At 35.8% G+C, this 6,032-nt stretch overlaps 1 protein-coding gene across 1 annotated transcript in view; it reads left to right on the forward strand.

The window, feature by feature from the left end:
• The window catches only part of LOC107554334 (zinc finger protein 384-like), a 25,943-nt gene extending 23,206 nt beyond the window's left edge, over nucleotides 1–2,737 (forward strand). Inside the window, exon 11 of the mRNA XM_016236818.1 lies at nucleotides 1,764–2,737. The gene's annotated coding sequence lies outside the window, so the exon portion shown is untranslated. The remainder of the gene's footprint in view (nucleotides 1–1,763) is intronic.
• The last annotated feature ends 3,295 nt before the right edge of the window (nucleotides 2,738–6,032 follow it).

The following is a 6,032-nucleotide window of genomic DNA, read 5'->3' on the forward strand; positions in this document are numbered from 1 at the left end:
CGCTGCTTTAGAGAAGAAGAAGAGAAAACTAGAGGTGCACGTAAAAATCTATTCATATATGAATCGCGATTCTGTCTTCTAACGATTCTAATGGATTCACAGGTTCCAAAATCAGTGTTCAAAAGCAGCGGTTCTCAATACTGTTCCCCGCGTTCCCCTGCTCTGCACATGCTCTGCATCTCTCTCTCTCTCTCATTCAGCTCAGCTCCAACAATGAACTGTTCCAATTATACACTTATTTTCACATAGCTACGATATGAGAAGCATTAAACATGGACGTACATGCGGTTGCTGTATTAAAGCTTTAACCAGGATGAAACCGTATATTAAAAGCTAACAGCGTATCTAAAAGTATGAGACAACAACAAACAAAAAACATAGGCCTACCATTAAAAGCCGTGCTTGCACAGGTTCTGCACGATCCTCTTCAATAATATCCTCTGCTTCTCAATCAGGCTCAAACTGATAAGCGATATTAACGACGCCGTTGTTTACAATACAACCGGAGCACTTGCCGCTGAGGTGAGGGGCGGGGCTTTAGACGTGCACTAGAAGCGGTTTAGCCAATCACAACACACTGGGCTAGCTAACCAATCAGAGCCCATCGCCTATTTCTGAGGGAGGGGCTTCATAAAAGCTGGAAATGATCAGCGCGTTTCTCAGAGAAGGGACAGAGCGGTGTGGAATAAAGGTCAATTATGTGAAAAATAATGAGGTTTTTTTAAACTAAGCATTAACACGTTAGACTGCTCCCCATAAACACAATCAAGCCTAGAAAAAACCCAGTGAACCACCCCTTTAAGTACGCAGTTTAGTACTTTTGTCCCATTTTTAAATAATTTTTTGCTTCAACTCGAAGTTTGTAATGATGCGATTCATTTTTTAGCTGGTTGGTTTGGTTCGTGGTTTTTAACTCTCCAACAAAGACTTTTTAAAATCCCTATGGAAAAAATAAGTGGGAAAAATCCTTTTAGTCAAGACCATTGAAAAAGTGGGCTGCATAGCAAAAAAACATGGTTTAAAAAAAACAGTGTAAACTTGTCAATCTGAAATGGCAATCTGTGAACTTCCCTCAGAATCAAACAATGTCATAAACGACTGCTTAACTTGCCCATAAATGCATCACTGCCAGTTTTGAGAACATATTTTAACATCCAAGTAATTTTATTCAGCATCTCTATGCCATCTTGAGCTGGTTTTGATGTAAAGGTCAAAATGAATAAAAATGATAGTAATAGTAATTGATTTGCACTATATTTTTTAATGATACCTTTTCAGACTGACAGAGAAAATAATAAAGCACTGTCAGTGAATTTATTTTACATTAGTGATATTTTTTTTTCCCTACATGGCACATTTCTCCATCACTACTAAGAGGAACAAAAACAAAGGTTAATTTTGTTGCAGGGATTGTGCAAGATTGACTGAAAAGGACACTAGCATCATTAATGGGTGATTAAGGTTACGAATGCCAGCTAACAAAGACTAGCACATGCTTATATCAAGCTTTGAAATAAAACATTTCTAATTGATAAATGTTACAAATGCTGGTGAACAAGAAAATATGATCAAACTCCACCAAATGAATTGTACTGAACTTACATCACAAAGTATTTCATAGAAAGATACACACATCTGCAGCATTTTTGCAGGTTTATAGTTATAGTTCACCCAAATCAAGTTAAATTACTGATGTTCTTCCAAATCTGTGACTTTGTAAGCTCTTATGACGTTTTAATGCCTTTTATGACACTGCTTTGCAGGCCTGCTGATTGACATTTCAAGCAAACGTGCAGCTGATTTGTCACTACCAGCTGAGTCCTGTTGGAAAGAGGTGGCTAAGACTGCACTAAAGGGGAGAAGGATAAACAGAAGCTAATGGTTTATGGGAGATGGCACTTAAATGAACTTTTTTATTCATCGTTTCTGTTTTCGTCATTACATTTTAGCCATTGATCACATGTATTTTTCTATTGTCCTTGTGTATGTATGTGTTTGAGTGTACGAAGAAGGGTTGGTTGAAAGAGCATGCAAGAGAACATTTAAAGGAGATGAATGTGTGAAAACATCTATAAAGTTGTCTTTTTTCTCTCTCTTTTTTTTTTAAGAGTTTAGTCATTTTATATGTTCTTGACCCTCCCCACAACGAGTCTTTTTTCCAGAGAGGGAGGGAGGAAAAAAATGTGTAGACAACAATTTGGTTACCAGGTACTATTTAGTAGTGTTTTTTTAAAAACCTTTAATACCAGTTATTATATTAACTTTGTTTTTTATGCAGTTGTTATCATCATCATCATCATTATCCATTGGGAGTTACTCTGTGTGTGTGTGTGTGTGTGTGTGTATATGTATAGAGAGAGATGACATGTTCATTCAAAAAGGGAAGGACTGTCTTTCTGGTCCAGCTGAAATATGATTTTTTTTAAATGCTTTAAAGGCAACATTAGAGATCAGAGAATGGGATGTTAACATATTGCTAAACCATCCGATCCCTGATCTACATGATGCTATATGTGTCCAGTAAGCAGCCAAGAGATTGGCTGATCCTCCATGTATAACCTCGATGTATCCATATATGTCTTTGGAAAATAACACGGTTCTCAATATTATTATTATTAATGTTACTTCTGTCACTCCTAATACTTATTAGCTACTCTTTAAGATGACTTTGCTGTATAGATCAACACTCATTCATCTTGACGTAACTGTTTCTCCTAATATGAACAATAAAAAAACCATAAACACATTTTATCTGGAATAGTCATGTTATTGTCCAATGCAATTTGAATAATCACAATTTGCGGTTTGACTTTTATTTTGGACATTTCGGGAGAATCTGAGGTTAGAATTTCAGATTTTCCCTCTGAAAACGTCCTGATGGAAAGGCCTGCTTTGATGTAATTGCACAGTTCTTTGAGCTAAAACTTTAACATTGTTAATTTTCATACAGCTTCTATAAAGCAGTATTTAGGTTAGAACTTGTGTGGGTAGTTGGAAAGCTCAAAATTAAGATTTTTGCAGTTTTAAACAACTTTTTTTATTCAAATGTATTGCAAATTCAGGGATTTAGGCCACGAAAAAAATTGTGTTGACTAGATCTGAGAGCTTAAAGTTATCTGAAAATTATAATTGAGTTTTCACTCTTATTTTAAAATAAACGTGGCCAATCAAAATACACTTGCACCACGGTATACAACCAATTTATCGCTACCAGGCAGATTACACATGAATCCATGTTGAAAAGTTCAAATTGTAACGGGAAGCGACTACAACTGACAACAAACCAGGTCTAAAAGAGAAAAATCACTATCATCGAAATTACTATATATAATTGGATAAATTAGAGCTTGAATGGTATGCATTTTATTCATAAATCTTATCTCTGATTCAACTGAATTAATGGTTAATCTTCTCATAATTTGCATCATATTGAGTAAATAATCCATAAAAGACTTGGAAACAATTATTAAGTTCCCCTTTTACCCATACTATTTTTATAGTTGGATGTTGGAGAAAAAAAAAGAATGTACTCACCCTTAGCACACCATCCAAAAATGACAAAAAGCACTATAAAAGTATAACAGTTCGACTTGTGAGACTATATTATTAGTTGAAATGATATAAGGTAATGCATTACAACTACAAGCAGTGTTGGTGAGTAACTAGTTACATGTAATGGAATTATGTAATTTAATTACAAAAAAAATGTAACTAATCTGTTACAGTTACTGAGAAAAAATCTGTTAGAGTTACTTATGAAAATGTTAGAGATTACAAAGTGGGTTACATCTGATTGATTTCTTTCCCAAATTGCATTGAGTGCTTTAAAATATGAGACGCCAATGTTTCAGGAGATTAGGATACAGAATAGGACACTTATTCAATAACTGTTTTATTTCCTATTTGGGTTTGTATATAGGCCTATGCTTTATTTTTGTAAGATTAGCGTTAGATGCCAGTGTGTCCTGTCATAGCTATGCAGATATTTGATTTCAAAATCAGTTACAGTATCATAACTATTAAACTATATCTTATGATTTTAAATCTGTATTTAACCTCTCAAACGATCTCAAAGTAAAAATATGAGCTAAAGTCTGATTTTGTGGTGGCTGTGCTTTCAAATGAAATGATTTTATATTATGGGGCCGTTGAATGCTTGAATCTGATTGGCTGACGAACGTTCTTAAAGGGGTCATCGGATGCAAAATTAACTTTTGTTGTTGTTTGAACATAAATGTGTGCTTTTGAGGTGTTTTGTTGTTGGATGTAATAATGAATATAGCAGTCGTACATTTACTCGACATTTACACGCTTGAGGTATTCGGCCAATCACAACGCACTGGATAGCTGGCCAATCAGAGCACACCTTGCTTTTCAGGTCAGATTAGCTCAATACAGCACATACTAGGGTCACATAATTCGGTGCAACACCGGCACCTAAAAATGGTTAAGTAAGAGGGTTTAATAGGGTAGGATGTCAGTGAACCAAATTCAGTGTGGTTGCATAGGTTTCAGTGAACTAAAACCCCCAAGCTGAGGCTGTCAAAGCACCTTACAGTGTTTGCGTTTCCAAGGAGTTGGCATTCTGTTGCAGGGAATGTGTGTTGAAATTATTTTTACTAATTTAGACCGAACACATAACAATTTAGTTAAATGTTTATTTTAGTAGGGAGGTTACTTAAGGCATCATAAGTACAGATAGACAATACGATGGTTTGGTTTGTTAGTCTTTGCATGCATGCTGAAACAGATCAAATTGTAACAGTTAAAATATGTGATCGGTTTACATAATTATAGATACTTTGTATAGAGTCGAAAAAGCATCTATGGACAAATACAGATTTTCTTTCAGCACACTAACATAGCAGCCCTAGCCTACACAGCATAACAGTAGGTCTACCTAATGCCCTGACATACTAAATCAATCCAAACATCACTGCATAGGCTTAACTAACATCTGCCCACCAATAATAATAATAAAAAAACAGGCCTTTATATTTAGCCACTTCACATGTATTAGTCATAAACCATTAAATATTGAAGATTGTAAAAACAAATACAAAAGTGACATAAATGTGTAGTTAGTTCAGTTTGCATTACACACAACATCTATAAAGTACCATAACATTGTTCTGTCAACATATCATTAGTCATGTTAGAAATGATCAAATGTAAGTGAGAAATTGTCATTAGTGCTTATGAATTCTACATGCTTATGTATCTAATGAAAAAAGTCTACATATTGTACTGACATTTAAACATTTGAAAAGAAAACGCTTATAATGCAATCAAAGAAGAATGTAGTATAACCAATATTAAATACTGTACAATTATGAACAAAACGTATTTTGGAACTCCTTAAAGGGGTCATAGGATGCTACATGCACTTTTACAAGTTGTTTGAACTGAAATGTGTGTAGGCAGTGTGTGTACACAACCACCCTATAATGATAAAAATCCACCCAGTGTTTTTTTGTTAATCTACTCAAATCTTTTCCCCTTTCCCAAATCGAGCTGATCTCAGATGCCTGTGTGACGTCACAAAAACAGGCCCCTCCCACGATAGTTTGATTGACAGTAGCGTTTGAGCACAGACTGGACTGGTGTCTTTCCTTAGCTCCGCCCTGAGTGAGCTGTCATCAGTCCATCATTGTTTCCCCGCTGGAGCAGATGTAGACGAGAATGACTCCTAAGCGACTGAGGTGTTCTGTTGTTGGATGTAATAATGAACATAGCAGCCGTCATTTACTCCCGACATCTGAGCCGCTGAAGACGCAGTGGATTATGTTTGTTTCTGAAGAGAATGCGCCCCCGATCTACCTAGATCTACCTATGTTTGCGTGAATCATTCGTGATCCAGCTTCATCTACAGAAGAAGTGAGTAGTTTTTTAATGAATCTTTGCAAATCGCCTTTCCTAATAATGTGCTGATTAGCAAGTTTCACGATGAATGCGGCTAAAGTAAACAGTCTCTCTTGAGAGCGGCTCGGAAGAGAGGGGCGGGGTCAGCAGAGCTCATTAACATTTAAAGG

Source organism: Sinocyclocheilus grahami, unplaced genomic scaffold (genome assembly GCF_001515645.1).
Source record: "Sinocyclocheilus grahami isolate Dianchi unplaced genomic scaffold, SAMN03320097.WGS_v1.1 scaffold498.1, whole genome shotgun sequence".
Lineage (NCBI taxonomy): Eukaryota > Metazoa > Chordata > Actinopteri > Cypriniformes > Cyprinidae > Sinocyclocheilus > Sinocyclocheilus grahami.